The sequence below is a fragment of the Podarcis melisellensis genome (assembly GCF_964234715.1).
Source record: "Podarcis melisellensis genome assembly, chromosome: 1".
Classification (NCBI taxonomy): Eukaryota; Metazoa; Chordata; class Lepidosauria; order Squamata; family Lacertidae; genus Podarcis; species Podarcis melisellensis.
Window position 1 is genome coordinate 112,291,484 of NC_138528.1, and position 17,266 is coordinate 112,308,749.

General features: G+C 41.8%; 1 protein-coding gene and 1 long non-coding RNA gene across 10 annotated transcripts in view; one reads left to right on the plus strand and one right to left on the minus strand.

Annotated features, from left to right (window-relative positions):
• LOC309363438 overlaps nucleotides 1-2,670 on the minus strand; it is a 111,031-nt gene extending 108,361 nt beyond the window's left edge. The window contains exon 1 of the long non-coding RNA XR_014165348.1: nucleotides 2,518-2,670. This is a non-coding gene — a long non-coding RNA (uncharacterized lncRNA). The remainder of the gene's footprint in view (nucleotides 1-2,517) is intronic.
• ZNF385B (zinc finger protein 385B) overlaps nucleotides 1-17,266 on the plus strand; it is a 199,396-nt gene that overhangs the window by 103,694 nt on the left and 78,436 nt on the right. The window contains exon 1 of one of the 9 annotated variants that reach the window (XM_081930113.1): nucleotides 7,960-8,079. The exons of 7 other annotated variants lie outside the window; for them this stretch is intronic. The gene's annotated coding sequence lies outside the window, so the exon portion shown is untranslated. Of the gene's footprint in view, nucleotides 1-7,959; nucleotides 8,080-9,470; nucleotides 9,590-17,266 lie in introns of those variants that run through there. One more of the 9 variants, XM_081930112.1, reaches the window with a different exon arrangement.

The following is a 17,266-nucleotide window of genomic DNA, read 5'->3' on the forward strand; positions in this document are numbered from 1 at the left end:
AGGAAAATATCACAAGGTAACTCCTTCCCAGAAAGGTTCTTTCAGATCAGAAAGTGGGAGCAGCTGGTAAGACTGCAAATTGCTGTGAAATGTTTACTGGAAAGAAAACAAAACATACATACCACCTCACAGTGATGATAAAGCTAACTCAAAGCCCCACACTAGGAATGGGAAAAAAAATTGATTTCATTCCCATTTAGATGTGAGTTCACCTAATTTGCACTGTCGGAAACAAGGTGTGAACTGAAACACAGCTGTCCTTCAAAATTCACACCTCTCTGAATTTTGCAGTGCCATTCTCCAACATGTACAATAATGCATATACTCAGGTGAAGAGTCCACAAAAATGCATCTGTTAGTGAAAGTAACATGCAAAAATGCATTGTTTTGGGGAAATTGTTTTGTAAAATATGCAACACCGCATATAAGCTTATACATTATACAAATTCACACTAAAATGCTGGCAAATTTCCATGACTTTTTTTTTTAATGCATCTTGCCATGGAAATGTGGAGAACTGGATTTAAGATTGGAAAAACAAGAAACAGGGAAGGAAAATTGACAATTCCCTCATTCCGCCCCACATCCCTCAATGTTCTAAAGATGTTTTCAAATGTCCTGACAGTGAGGCAGAAAAACAGAAGTCTTTTCCACAGAAAAATAAACGTTTCACAAAACTGAAGGACCAGTTTCAGCACAGTGCCACCTTAAATAGTTCTGGAGAACATATAATTCCAGCCGGTATAGCTTGGACGAAAAATGCCTTATTAATTTATCCCTATCATTTCTATCTTTTTCATATTTAACTTACAACTGAAAATGACGCTGAAATCTTTTGGAACACATCTTTAAATACTGTGTTTCACAAACAAGATAATGTACTTGGATTTAAAGAGCTCTAGTTCCAATAAAACCCATGGAATTAAATTAAGTTAAAAGCAATTATTATGTACTGTACGTTTCCGCGGGTGTCCCCCACCCCCTTGTATCCAAGTACACATAAATGGAAAGGAGTGAAATTGTACTGGTTCAGTTGAAGTAATCTGTGGATTAGATAGACTTTCCCTTTGTTGATTTGCTGCTTCACTCAAACTATATGAAAGCATGCTAAGTAATTCTACAGGGTATTTGACTCCATAGAGCATATGGTGACACCCCACTGCTATTATAATGGAAATATTAATCAAATTCTCCACCATTTTTTTCTCATACAGCTTGATTATAAATCTCCTTTTAAATTGTATTCCATTATTCTCAGTTCCTTTCTTTATCTTCCTTCTTTATAATCTTGGGAAGGAAGCAAACCTCTTTATTGATTTTATCATCATATCCTCAGTTCATGATCACTTACTCAGGGTATGCATATTTTAGCCTTCCCTCTTCAGTCATAACATTCAACATGCTAGACATCTTATCTTTCATTCATTTCTTTCCTTTTCGTTAGTTTCTTGTAATTAGGTGCTTGGTACCTAATAATAATAATAATAATAATAATAATAATAATAATAATAATAAATGTATAGGGTTCTGTATAGGGTTGCCATACATCTGCAATTTCCTCTCATCGGCCCTCATTAACAGCATCTGGGCAGAAATCGCTGACATGTCCGGGAAAATCTGGATGAATGGCAGACCATACAAAACCAAAAAAGTTCAACAACTTTGGTCAAAAAGGAAGAAAGAAGAGAAAAGCTCAACAACTTTTGTGTCTGGATTTTCACTTTTTGAAATATGGCAACCCTAATACTGTATGAGGAAGCAGTTCGTGTTTGCCAAGTCTGTGACATGTACATAGTGATATTTGATCTGTCCCAAGGCTAGGTAGATCCAAGTAAACGGAATTTTGTTCACAGTCTTGAGAAATGGAGTTAGGCATTGTCTATGTGAGAAGTGTATTTGTGCAAGAAAACAAAAGTTAAAACCACATATTGATTATATTGTGTGATGATTGCAAGCACATCTATCTCATGTCAGCCAACACCAATTAAAGTGGGAAACTGGTTGTGACTATCTACACATATCTAATGTGTGGTTTTTCTATGTCAAAGTCTAGAAGTTAAATCAAAGAGTGATTGTCATGGACTGGCTGGATGCAGAGGGATGGTGGGAGGCACCAGCTGGGGACCCCCCCAAGGGAAGAAGGCTCAGAGCCAGGGGATTAATGGTGGGTGTTCGGGGGAGATTAGGGAGCAGACTGAGAGGAGGAGGTGTCAGAAGCTGAAGAGGTAACAGGATTTAGTGAGCAGGAAGAGTCTGGCAGAGAGAAGTCCAGAATCAGAGGTAGAAGCAGGAGCTGGAGAGGAGGGGAGCCAAGAGGCAGAGAAGAGGCAGGCTACCCCTACCCCTGGTTTCACAGAACCACAAAAGGTATGAAGAGGGCAAAGCAAAGCCAGACAAGGCGTCACAGTCTCAGATTCCTTGGATCAGGGGTCAGCAAACTTTTTCAGCAGGGGGCCAGTCCACTGTCCCTCAGACCTTGTGCAGCGGTGGACTATATTTTTTGGGGAAAATATGAACGAATTTCTATGCCCCACAAATAACCCAGAGATGCATTTTAAATAAAAGCACACATTCTACTCATGTGAAAACACGCTGATTCCCGGACCATCCGCAGGCTGGATTTAGAAGGCAGTTGGGCCGGATCCGGACCCCGGGCCTTAGTTTGCCTACCCATGGCTTGGATGGAGGAGACTTGCCCCTCATGGGGGCAAGATCTACTGGGAAGAGTTGCTTTGCTCACTAGGCCTGAGTTGTTTTGTGTCTGTGAATAAAGAATTAACTTCACTGACACCTTGTGAGTTACTATGTCTGACCTGCTCCCAACACTTGCCCCGACCGTGATGTTTGAAGTAACCCTTAATCTGTAGATACCTATTTATAGGTTTACCTGCATATTTATGCTGACACTTTCTAAGAGATTTCACCCTTTCACAATCTCAGTTTGTAACACTGGTCGATATCCCTGAGCAAGTATACAGTGTTCCACATTTGTTTTGTGACAGTGTTTGATGCAGTCTAATAGCATTTCATGAAGCTCATGTTTGAAAACCATGTGCCGATATTAATAAATAAATAAAAATCCATAAATGGTAAACTAGTCCTGACTCTACCACACAGTGGTGATAAAAATAAAAATCAATCTAAACTGTGGCTCCAATCTGCATGGAAATGTTTGTGCATAAACCCCCGCTTTAGAATGGACAGAACTTGCCGCTGTATAATTGGGCTAGGATTACAACCCTTTTGTCAATGTTCCTCAAATTTCTATTCATATCAGAAATGGATATTAAAAAGCTATTCATGGTCAAAATGAATGCACTGCTGAAATATTTTTGCCTATCAGTATTCCATTACTGGGAGATATTTCAATTATTAATCAGTGGCAAATTATGACTTTGAACTTGGACTAAATAAGCTCCCCTTTTAATTTAAAGTGTTTAGTGGCACTCCCATGATATTTCCCTTTGTTGTCTACATGAGGAGTCAAATCATAAAGGTATCATTAAATATTGCTTTGTGCTATTGACTCTTTAATAAGTCACACAATAAAGAATGCCCACTTCAACAATGAAACGAGGGGGTGTTACAGCAGCTAAAAGCTTTTAAAATTAAAATCTACTGCAGCAGCATTACATAAATTTAAAGTGCCCATAATCTAGGTTTTAAAATGTTCATAAATAAAAGCTGTTAACATTTATTTTGTTGGCTATCTTCCTAGTAAACGAAAGGCATATTGATCCACTGGGTATTGTCAGTCCCATTAGCTTCGTGATACGATGTTATCAATATTTCACGTGGAATATTTATTTGTCACAATTCATCAACAGACAACTGTTGGCTAAGCGTATTTTAATGGGCTAGTTGCAGAATGAAAACCAAGGTAGCTGTAATTACTACAACAAGCACATTTTCCTTCAGCTTCTGCTAACCTGGTTCCTCCAGATGTTTCACCCTACAGCAGCCACCAGCATTACCCCCAAACCACTGGAGGGCACCAGGCGAGGGCTGTTTTACTTTCAGGATACCGTTTCCTTAAAAAAGGGGGGGGGGGAGCTGTCAAATTTCACCTTGCAGGAAAGTTTCTTCACTTTCCTCCTCAGTGGGTGTGAGTCAGGCTGGAGCTGCTACTGAAAATAAGAGGTCTGCATCTCCTCCTCCTCCTCCTCCCTTTCCCAAATAATGCATAATAAAATAATCTGCATCATATGATGTCATTTGGATGTGGGTGGCGCTGTGGGTTAAACCACTCAGCCTAGGACTTGCTGATCAGAAGGTCAGCGGTTCGAATCCCCGCGACGGGGTGAGCTCCCGTTGCTCGGTCCCTGCTCCTGCCAACCTAGCAGTTCGAAAGCACGTCAAAGTGCAAGTAGATAAATAGGTACCGCTCTAGCGGGAAGGTGAATGGCATTTCTGTGCGCTGCTCTGGTTCGCCAGAAGTGGCTTAGTCATTCTGGCCACATGACCCGGAAGCTGTATGCTGGCTCCCTTGGCCAATAAAGCGAGATGAGCGCCGCAACCCCAGAGTCAGCCACGACTGGACCTAATGGTCAGGGGTCCCTTTACCTTTACCTGTGATGCCATTACGTTCCCAAATTAACGGGCTGCCACTTGTGGGCTGAGGAAACTCAGAACCATGAAGACCATGACATTGTGTCATATCACATTGCCTGTTGTAACAACACATTATCAGGGATAAATGAGGGTGAAACACAAAGTTGTTTTTAGTAACATTCACGCACCCCTGGTAACTGCCTCATTGAAGTAAGGATTCCCATATTATATAGCATTCAAAAGAAGAATAAGAGTTTGGATTTGATATCCCGCTTTATCACTACCCGAAGGAATCTCAAAGCGGCTAACATTCTCCTTTCCCTTCCTCCCCCACAACAAACACTCTGTGAGGTGAGTGAGGCTGAGAGACTTCAGAGAAGTGTGACTAGCCCAAGGTCACCCAGCAGCTGCATGTGGAGGAGCGGAGACGCGAACCCGGTTCCCCAGATTACGAGTCTATCTCTCTTAACCACTACACCACACTGTGCATAATGTGTTGTGTGCCCAAATCAGCAGCATTTTAACTGTGTTTACATTAATGTTGGTCTCTTCCCCTGCCATATCTTTGGGGTTGTTGTTTTTCAGGGGAGAGGTATGCTATAGGCCTGTCAGAAGCACTAACATTTATAAATATACCGCCTCCCTTGCCTCACTGAATATTCATGTTGTTTTCATCCTATTTGGTGGCCTCTTGGTCCCCTGGCTGGTGCTTCTTCTCAGAATAATATTTTCTTTTTTAAATTTTATTTGCATTCTTACAATTTCAAGAACCACATTCACATTGAAATCATTCGTACACATCTTACTTTATAATGATGTAATCGTTTACGACTTCCATTCTTCCCCTTCCCTGCTTCCTTTGATTTTCTCTCCATTCCTGCATATATATGCATTTAGTTCTCTCTCCCCTTTATTATTCCTTTATTTTATATTATACTGTTGAATTTACCTTAATCCTGCTAATGTTTTCACGTGTTTACAATTATTTTCCAGATAACTCCACAAAGTTTTTCCATTCCTCTTTATATACTTGATCCTCTTGTTCTCTTGTTTTACTAGTTAAACCTGCTAACTCTGCATATTCTATCATTTTTTAATTTCCAATCCTCCTTGTTAGGGACCTCACTCACCCAGAATCATAGTTTCTCCTCCTTCATCTTTGCTGACTGTAGCTTTCACTGCTTGGTTGTGGCAATTCATGCGGTTTTGTTTACAAGTGTTCGCTATGTCATTGCATCAGATATATCATTATGGCAATGTGGCAAACATATGCACAGCCATTCGGAATGGCACTGAGTGTTTAGTGAGGGCAGAAAAATGACGAGGAAAGCAGCATCAGAGATTAAGCCACATCCACCAAGTCAAAAAGAAGCTCTCATTCATTAATGCAAATATAGTTGCATCAGCTAAAAACAGAAAACTGTTCAACACACAAACAAACAAGCAACTAAGTCATTTCAGCTCTCCCTGAAGCCCCATAATGCATCTCCCTGAGTATGTTTCTCAGTATAATGTAGTTGTAAAAGTCTCCCAGACCTTTCAGTCATGAGTACTTTAGGAAACAAAAACAAAGGGGTCGTTTGGGTTTCTTGTCTGGTTATATTGCCCATTAATCTTCATCCTACTTAGCACCTGATCTCTCCAGTAAATTTATAGACAGCAAGACTCTAATGAGCTCTTCACAAGTTTACAACTATGCTTAATGCTTCTTGAGCATGTGCCCTGTGCAGTTATGGAGTAAACGTAGGTGCACTGTTGCAGGATTCTTGAAAACTCTTTTCCCTATTCCGTATCTACATACTATATTCTTATTTATTTAACCGATCTGTTTCCATGCTACCTTTCATGTAAACATCACAAGGTACATTAAAATAGCATTAAGTCTTACTTGCAGAACGAAATAGCAAGCCAGCAGTAGTCCAAAACAAGCATGTTACTGTCAACTAGCATGACAATGTCGCAAAGGACAAAGAGAAAGCATTTCAACAGATGTTAGTATGCCATTGTTGTCAGCACCAGCCTTAATTTAGAAGGGAGGTTATTTCAAGGAAAAGATGCCACAGCCCCAAAGGCCCTCCCTCTGGTTGCTGCCAAGCAGATCCCACCTACCAGGGCCACTAGAGCAAGTTCATCCACACACACTCCCCACCAGAAAATAAAAAATATTCTTGCACAAACATGAGTTGCCAAATGCCATTGCCTTGACTTGCTGCTGCTGCTTATATAGTTATGGCTTTACCAACAAAGCGTGTTCTCCATAGCAGAGAGCACGTGTTGCGGTTGGGGAAACAGGCCACCCTGCAGTGACTAGGCAAATTTTGATGAGGAACCCAAGCCTTTAAATGGTTAACATTGGGTTGCTGGGGATTTTTGATTGTTGCCAATTTGGAGGAGGGGTCAGAGTCTTTAAATACAGGGGCCAGACGTGAGACGTCCTCTTGGCCATTTTTGCACCGGATCACCCGCCCTCCCTCCCTTTTTTAGGGTGTTTTTTTCATGTTCGCTTGACCTTGCTATGCCTGTCATGGGGTCGTTCGCCTTGGTGCGGGGGCCTGGTAGGAATTTTGCCATCTGGCTGATTGGCTGGTGCCATTTGGTTTTTGCCTACTGCGTAGCAAATTGTCACAACTTGTAAGGTTGGCGGTTAGGCATTGGTTACATTGGTGCTTGGAGGGGTAAGTGCCTATCCCTCCAAATGATGCAAAGGGAATTCCGTTAAAGGAATCCAGGGGCTTGCCATTCATTTCGTCCTTGTCCCCGGAGTCGGACTTGGGCCGTGCAAGCCCCACCGGAACATGAGGGTGAGAAGTGATGGACTGTTGCCCGGACTCATTTTCTCACCCAATACTTGTTTCCCCACACTGGCTTCCGTTGGTGTCCGGTATGCCAGCTCTGTCCCTGAGGGCATGGACAGATAGTCATAACCAATGCCTAAGCAACCACTCACCTTTTTGTATCTGAATAAAGTTGTGACCAAAATTATGCCAAAACCTTAAACAAAAAATCATGTGTGAAGTGTGAATTTTTTGGTGGGTGGCATTGTGGGACTCAACACGCAACTCTTTAGAACAATGAAATGACACCATCTTTTGCAGAGCTGCGATTTCAAAGGATTGTTCTAGAAGTTGTTAAGTGGTTTTTTTTAATAAAACAAACAAACAAAACAAAACAAAACAAAACAAAACAAAACATGAAGGGGAATTTCCAGCAGCTTGCACCTGTGTGAAGAAACAAAACATAAAGAAATCTTACAGTGTCTGGCTTTTAGGTTATATTTGGTCTGGTGATGTCATCAAGTAGGCTGTCCTCTTTCTGGAATCAAGTTGCAAACCTTCTCCTCAACTGTAATTAGAGCTAAGCAGCGGTGTCAGGGAGCAGGATTTGTTCAGGCTTATCGCTTGCCTGCTGTCTCTTAGCACCAAACATCACAAAAGCACCGTGGTGAAATGAAGGAATTATTTATGGCTAGATATGTACTTTCACATCTAGTGGCTAAATGCTGTCATGGGCTATAATCTTATAACCAAGGTAAGCATTAAAGGGTCTCTATAGCACACAGATTATAGCACTTTTTTGCCATTTTAGAACATTGCAATGATGTGTCAAAGGAAATAATTTGGGCGATGGGGAGGGAAACACCCAGGGACTGGGATACAGCTGTAGTTTTCCGAATACCAGTCAGCAAACAGATACAGGTAGGTAAATAATACCTGATGCAATACATGGGAGTCGACTGTGCTTCAGAAGTGGCAATAGCTGTAGGAGAGGAAGGCAGAATCTGAACAGTCTAACCGAAGCATTTCTTGATTCTTGTCTCCAAAGTTCTTCGATTCAGTTGAAAGGAAAGCTCTTAAATTATATTAACACAATATAATTTAGTTCTGCTCGGGTTGCTGTCATCTGCCACTCTACCACCACCTAGCAGCTTGTTAAAAATATGTAGTGCCCTCCTTTGTTTGTAGAGCCTCTTCTGAATTTGAGAAGCACTTGAAAATCCTGGATTGGCTCTCAGCATGGGGGCTCTTGGTTTCGTGTGGGAAATTTGGAGGCTGGTAAGATAAGGTGAGGCAAGTATATGGACTTTTTTGTCATGCTGGGTTGTAGGGAGAGGAGAGGTTATTGATGGTGCCTTGATTATTCATTTGCATTCATCCATATGGTGTCATATGCTTAATCTGTTTCAAAAAGTAGATACCTGAAGCCAGACAGAGAGTCCACTTGTCTGTCTACTGAAGAAGTCCATTAAGTACTGGAAATTTTACTCTCATATTTCGCATATCAGTTTTAAACGCATGTTGATTTAGGCAAGGTGGATGGAGTTAACCTTTAGATTGCCAACATTTTACAGTGCCTGCTCATTTGCCCTTCAGCAATAGGCAGACACAATGGAATCTGCACTGGCAAAACTTCTCACCTCCATTTTTTACAGGCATGCAAAATATGGTGAGCTTTCCTTACCAGTTTTCTGTGTGTCTCACTGATGTTAAAGGCACACACTTTTAATTAACCCTTAATTAAAAAGCAAAAAAAGCAAAAAAATAGAAAAGGAGAAGGGGCCATCTGTAAGCAGGTGTCAAACTGGGTTTGGCAACCCAGAATGGTGTGGAAAATGGAAGCGCACCAGGTGCTGCGGATAAGCCTACATCTACTTCGTATGTTAATATTGTTCCCACCATTTTGGAGGGGATGAATTTGCTGTACCCCTCCTCCCCTGGAAGAAGCGGAGAGGTGGTATCTCCCTAGGGCAGAATGTTGTGGCCTGAAGGCGATTTCACCCAATGGGGAGAGGTGGTGACAGGCTATTTAATCTTGCTCTGCCCAGCACCCTTCCTCCTTTATTCGGCACTCACTCTCCCACCCTTTTGCAGTGTGGACCTACAGGCTACTCATTTGTTTTCCATGGGCTGAGTAGGATTTTTTTTGGGGGGGGGGGAGACCTTAATTGGCTCTGGGTCTTTTTTCCTACTCCATACTGCTGGCTGATGTTTGTTGCAGTGCTGTTCCTTCTCTTTGGCTAATTGGTGCATAATCCGGGCAGGTGAGAGGGTTTCAGGAAGAATGGAACACTTTACTGAGTCAGGGTTGGGTTGTGGGTATCCCTGAGTCACTGTTGTCGGGTATGTCCTGTGGGTGCTGGAGGTGCCCTTTGGCCTGATGGACACATTGGGGCAAATGTTGGCCAATGGGGCTACAGTGGGCCTGTTGGGCTCTTATACCCAAGGTCCACACAGTGGGGAGGAAGGAATCTTAGGAAGCCTTGCTGCATGCACACAGTGCTAACCTGCCCAGGCCACAGGGGTAAAAATTATCCCCATCTGTTAATGAACACCTGCCTGGACTTAAGTTGATTAGGTTACATTGGTTGAATCTGACTAGTTAATTTGTTCTGCAGATCCTCAAGTTGTTATATTTAATAGATATAACCTATTCTTCCATATTTGAATGTCTTGACTCTTCTTCCTGGTGTGCTGGCAAATTGTGGTTGTCTTTCTAAACATGTAGCAGCTCTGAATGGTGCCTGTTCTGTATATCTTGATATACAGAACTCCGTATATGGAGTGGAGAGTGGGATCTGAACATGCAAAGTTGCCTTAGTTAGACCACTGGTTCATGGCTAGGTAACTGATAGCAGCTGGCTTTCCCCAACTTTAGACAGAAGATCCAGACCTGCTGCCTAGATCCTTTAACTGGAGGTACTTGCAACTGCCCCTGGAACTTTCTGCTTGCAAGGTTAATGGTGTTAATAGTGGTGCTAATGACTTCAGATATATGTGTGGCCTTACTGTGCATTTTCAGGGAGCAATCTGTGTGGGCTTCCTGCCTAGTTGAATAAATTGGCTTGTTTGCTTTAGAAGTCAGCAAAATCAGATTTTCAAAGAAACAAATGTGTCTGTGCTACTTCATTATAGGAGTAAATTATACTTGTACAGCAGCCATCATATATCTTCTAAAAATAGTGAGGACTGATTCTTAATTTATGTAATTGCTTAAGCTTTGACAAAGAGCCAATTCTAATAAGCACACATTTATATTATTAGCATGCTGGAGCTAGAAAGAGCTTCTTTTCCTTGTGATTATAAATATTGAAAAGGAAGTAAGTGCAACAGTGTCAGATGTCAAAACAGCCCATGTCAAAACGAAAGCCATATACGTGTAAGGAAATAAATGTGAAATATACTTTTAGCATCTGCTTGCACAAAACAATAATAAGTGACTGACAGCCACATTCAATGAAATAACAGTTCTTGCTGCATTTGAAATACTAGCTTTTATAAGTCTTCATGCTGGCCAAGAATTTCCTTGTCAGCTTCTTATACATACATATGTAGCATCAGTGAAAGATGAACAGAGTGTTTGAGAAAGCTTGAGAAAGTATTGAGAGGTGTGTGTTTCTGGATTTCTGATTATATGTACTTCAAAATAGACCCAAGGAGGATTGGTAAAAAACAAAACAAAACAAAACCTCTCTTCATTAGTAAAGCAGTGGTTGTGATCCAGAACTCTGAGGTGATAATAAGTGTCATGTTTCCTCTTGTCTATGAAAAGGCATGGAATCGTCTTTTTCAGACTGATGTTCTGACTGAAAAGCTGCTGTTTACAAGGAACTCAAATGATAAATTATGGGTGGGTGGCCATGTTGCACATAAGGTAAAGGTAAAGGGACCCCTGACCATTAGATCCAGTTGTGACCGACTCTGGGGTTGCGGCGCTCATCTCGCTTTATTGGCCGAGGGAGCCGGCGTACAGCTTCCGGGTCATGTGACCAGCATGACTAAGCCGCTTCTGGCGAACCAGAGCAGCACACGGAAACGCCGTTTACCTTCCCGCCGGAGCGGTACCTATTTATCTACTTGCACTTTGACGTACTTTCAAACTGCTAGGTTGGCAGGAGCAGGGACCGAGCAATGGGAGCTCACCCTGTCGCGAGGATTCGAACCGCCGACCTTCTGATCGGCAAGTCCTAGGCTCTGTGGTTTAACCCACAGCGCCACCCGTGTCCCATATGTTGCAACATAAGAAACAACAAAAGGAAAAAAAAAGCTTTGTGGCACTTTAAAATATTGACAGCTTTATTGTGAAAACTTTTGCCACAGTGTCAAAAAAAAAGTTGCCATCTCTTAATAATCTCAGCTACAGATTAATTAAACCTATGTTCCTTGGATTTTGTAGTGTGGTACATTGTGAAGCGAGGGGGCCTACATTAAGTGTGTGAAGACTGTTTAAGCAAGTTGCTTGGTTTTGTTGCCTGAATTCTTCAAGCAGTCATGTAGTAACGCTGAGGGGAACTGGGTGTCAGGTTGAGGGAGTTTGGGAATGGGTAAAATAGGAACAAAGAAATCAAAGTGAGAAAATGGCCTTCATTTTCTTTTAAAAATTTAAGGAAGGTCATGCTGGATTCTCACTAGATTAGGCCACGTTTAACATCCTAGTTTAGCATCACTAGATTAGGTCAAGTTTAGCATCCTGCTTCCACCATAAGCCAGTCAAATGCTTCCAGAAAGCTTACATGTTTGGCAGAAAAATAACTGCCTACTCTATTGTTTGTCCCCCCCCCTCCCCTGCTCCTACCACCAACCACTGGTACCCAATATGTACATTGCCACTAACCCCAGAAGCTTCACTTAGCTATCACAAATACTATCAACCCTACATGAATTAACCCTTTCTAAAGTCAGTGGCCATCTCCACATCTTGTAGCAGCAAATTCTACACTGGATTTCCTAGCAGTTACAGCTTGTACCAAGCAGAGGATGCTGCTACACCTGCTAATCACAGTGGGGTAGGCATAACCTAGAGTGATGTCATTAGTCAATTATTATTGTGGTAAAGAGTACTTCTTCAGCTCTCCTAAACCTTTGGCCCTTCAAATGTTGATTGATTCGGTTTTTTTAACAGTTCAGTATTTAAACTCATTCAGTACTATTCTCTATGGAAGGACAACGGTGGAAACAGAAATGAACTTTATTTGGCTTAAAAGAAAAATGCTTCCTTTGGTGCAGCGATACCTATATACTCATCCTTAAAATACAGTGGTACCTCGGGTTAAGAACTTAATTCGTTCCGGAGGTCCGTTCTTAACCTGAAACCGTTCTTAACCTGAAGCACCACTTTAGCTAATGGGGCCTCCTGCTGCTGCCACACCGCCAGAGTACGATTTCTGTTCTCATCCTGAAGCAAAGTTGTTAACCAGAGGTACTATTTCTGGGTTAGCGGAGTCTGCAAGCTGAAGCGTATGTAACCCGAGGTACCACTGTAATAACCTGAGTTATGGTATAAGCATGTTTCACAGGGCTTACAAGATTTCGATAGTGAATTAGTAAAGTCTATCCGGTGCAGTAAATCTTTAAAGGGGGAGAGGGGTTGCATGTTGAATTTTGACATAACAATGTTGTTAAGGTTTTGCTTGGGGGTTTTTTTGGTGGTTTTTTATTTTTTAAAGGAAAACAAAAACATTAATTTCCTGCTTACTCTCCAGTGCTGGTACTTGAGAGGTTTAAAGGGAGAGAATAATGTGAGTAAATTAATATGAAAGTGTATGGTGAGCCCATAACCTTAAAGAAATGCAACCAAACCTAGACCTTCATAGGGGGTACATTGCTTGAGTGCCTGTCTAGTGACCTGATATTTCCTTCTGAAATGGCAGGACTTAAAAAAAAAGAGAAGGGGGGATTATCGCTTTTTTCACGCACCTCTCTCCCAAGTTCTTGTAACTGAATTTTCCCCAAATTCAAGGTGTTGCTCATAAAGAAAATAAGGCTGCAATCCTAACCACATTTACTTTGGAGCAGTAGTGGGGCAACAAGGGGAATGTTGCTTTGTTTCCCAGGCTTTGGAACACAGTGCTTCACTGCCACTCACCAGGAGAGAGAAGAGGAGGGCCAATGCATCACATTGTGGATGCAGATGATTATCTGATTGGATCTGCCACTGTGCCCACACCTGTTGAGCTCCCAGCTGCCATGTCCCACCCCCCACCAGTAAGCAGAAGCTGGGAGAGCACTCACACCCTGCTGGCCACTACTAATTTCAATAGGAGCTATTCTTGGTAGACAGGGCTAGACTTGCACTATTAACAGAAACAAACCGGACAACGACTCTGGGAACATATAGAAAACAGTGAGAAAGAATTCCGGAGACTTTATGGGTACTGTTTTCTTCTGACTCCAAGGTGCCGCTTCTTTGGGAAAAAATAAATTCCAAGGACAGCTGTAACAAGAGACTCCAGAACGAGAGATGGAAATTTGACTGTGATTTAGTGTTTGAAGAAGGCTTTTCAATGCTCGGTTTATCCAAAATTTAGCACTTTTTAAGTTCTCCATTATTTTAGTGGGATAGTTTGTTGTGAGAAGTAATTCTCTTCATAAAGCATTTAGCTTTTACATTGTAATAAATAATGGTGTTTTGTAAAGTTCCGTGCAATTGGCAATGATCCTGACTTTGCTACCACTGCTGGGAGCGTCCACTGCAATGGAACTTCCCTGAGGGGGCTGCTCTGGCCGGCAGAAGTGGGGAGGGAACTTTTACTGCTTCCCCCTCCAGTACCCAAAAAAATCTAATGCCTTTCTGTTGTCAAGTGTGGTGTAGTGGTTAAGAGCGGTAGTCTCGTAATCTGGGGAACTGGGTTCGCGTCTCCGCTCCTCCACATGCAGCTGCTGGGTGACCTTGGGCTAGTCACGCTTCTCTGAAGTCTCTCAGCCCCACTCACCTCACAGAGTGTTTGTTGTGGGGGAGGAAGGGAAAGGAGAATGTTAGCCGCTTTGAGATTCCTTAAAGGGAGTGAAAGGCGGGATATCAAATCCAAACTCCTCCTCCTCCTCCTCCTCCTCCTCCTCCTCCTCCTCAAAACCAATCCCGCACATAGTTATCCTTGTGCTGTTAGTTGAATGATCAAGATACCCTTTTATCTTGTGAAGTAATGGAACTAACCGAATTGAAGCTTGTGAAACTAATTTCATTGAAGCTTATGAAAGTAATTTCAGGATCTTAAACCAAAGTTAAAGAATTTTTAATGGAAACAAACCATCATATTTTAAACATGACTATAATCATTCTGATACATTTTCATCATTTTCCATGGCATTTCATGCATTTTGTGCATTGAAGTCCAGAATCTGTTAGGGTCACCTTTCTTCCTTTAGATCTGCCTTGTAATGTGAAAGCTTTTAAAAGCAAGCAGATGTTTGATGTAATGTCTACGAGATAGCCCAGTTTTGAGCACATGGGTACAGAAGAATTAATGGGTGCTCAGATCTTTCCCATCTGCAACACCTTTTCCATTTCAGTTCAGTTGGTTTGGCTAGTTGGTTGCTAAGGCAACTTTCAATGAATGCCCAGAGTGGCTTGCAAAAATAAAGTAAATTGCCCACAATATAAAATAAGAATTTAAAATTGGAAGAAATCAAATCAGACAAAACTCTTCATGAAAAACAATATGCAGAATATTAAAAAGCATGGGAAAATAAAAAGGTTTGTACCTAGCACCAAAATGACACCAAGGGAAGTAGATCCACAGCTGGGGTGCCACCACCAATTGGGCCCTTCCTCCTCCTGTTGGATAGCATAGCTCCATGTACACAAAGACCACAACCCTTTTCACACATACTTAGAAATAAATCCCCAATAATTTTAATGGATAATTTTATTCCCAAGTAAATGTATACAGTATTGGATCGTGACATCTCTGTGCATGCCCATATGCAGAAAGCTCTTCCTTCCATTGAGCTGAATTTGAATGCATTCAAATCAGAGCACACATCAATCTTTGAATTGTTTATGCATGCAGATGAGGCAGTTGTCACTAGGGATCATGAGGCTGGCAAATGCTAGAGTCTCTAGCTGTGGTTTGCCTGGCCTCACTGCCATTGTGACAAACCACAGTTTACTGTGATATCTGAGCAGAGCCTTTGTGATAGAACAATTATTTAAAGTGGGGGGGGGGCGGTCTGGAAATGTGAGCACCACTGCTTGAATTATAATAGTTTCAGTCTGAGGTAGGCACAGATTGGGCTTTGAACTTGCTCGGGCTTGATTTGGGATCACACCACATCAATAGCTTAGCGGCAGAGCGCACTTTGCATGCAACAGGTGCCAGATTCAATCCTTGGCTTCCCCAGGTTGAGCTCTGAAACCCATTGCTGGCCAGTGCAGTGGACTGAGCTAGCTTGGCAAATGGTCGGACTCACTGGAACACAACTTCCAAGCATTTTGATGATTGCACGCCTGTGCCAAATCCAATGCAGCCTTATGAGTTTAGGAGCCTTGATGTGAACAAAGGGCTTACGGTAACAGAGGTAACTGTTCCGTTTATTTAAATGGACGCAACCAAGTCACGTGTACAGCTCTTTGAGTAAAGAGAATTCTGATCCATTTGAGTGAGTGGGTCATTCGGACACACAAGTGGTCTGTTGATAAGCGGGTGGCTTTCCCCCTCCCCCCTCATGCAACACTGCTTTTCTTCTACAGCCTTTCAGAATTGCATACAGAGCTCTGGGCAAAGGGCGATAACATTTTGGCAAAACCTATTGGTTCTTTTGCCTTGGATTTTGTTTGTAGGAGGCATTGCAGAAATAGGCAAAGAAGGAAAATAAGCACCGAGGAAACTAATGCAGCAAAATAAATCCATGGCGTGTTTTAACTTAAAAGACTCTTCAATCCAGGTAATTTGATGCCTAAGTAAGACAAAAAGTGAGAAATGTGCGTGTAAACAATCTTCTTTCTATAAAATAACTTGCAAGCTTAAAAATTGCTTTAAAGTGGTGGGGAGGGAATGACTGACGGAAGTATAGTCAGGATTCCAGTGGTGTTCATTCCCTGGACCGAGGTTTTTCAAGCACCCTGTACCCTGTGAAAAACCATTCCTGAACTCAGAAATGGCCTCTGATGTATCACGAGGACAAAATAGGACACAGGTTGCCATAACAGTTGCATGTGCAAGTTTACAAGTACAAATGCAAATTTATAAATAATTGTTATAATTTAAATAGAAACACCATGGCAGGGGAGACTGTCCAGGTCATCTGTACGCCTGCTCAGTCTGCTGCCCAGGTGTCAGTAGTTGGGGTGGGGACTTCAAAGCCATTCCCTGTTCTCTCTGCTTATGATTCTTTATCTTTAAACTGGGATTGGACTGGAGAGCCCTTCAAACACAGTGTCATCCTCTGTAAAATAGGGCACATTGCCATCTTTAAATCTGTTCTTCTTGTGTGTGCACAGCTCTCTTTAGATTCCAAAATTTATAGGGAAATATCTGGAATATATCAGTCATTGCTACAGAATACTACAGCTATTCTGTAGTTTGGGGTACTGTATGTCTGGCCTGTTGGAATTTTGTAATGTTGTGTTTATTAAGCTGTCTTGTAATACTGTGTTTGGTAAGCTGCATTGAAAACGGAATGCAAATCTTGCAAATGAATATTTGCGTGCCCAAGGTTGACTAACAGTTCGAAATCGTCTGTATTTTACACACTAAATTGTCCTTATCATTAAAATGCTAATTAAATTGTAAACATCTGTTACATTCATAGTTATAATGAAAATTGGCAGCTACATCTTTCTTGTGTCGGTGTTCTTGCTAGCTTAAGTCCAATTTGCATACAAATTTGATTGGGCATTGGTGTAAATGTCCCTGACCTTTAGAGGAAACGTTGGCGGGATTCTGTGTTTGATGTGATAGTTCTTGATGGAAGTGAATATAGCTGGCCCCTCTGGTTATCTT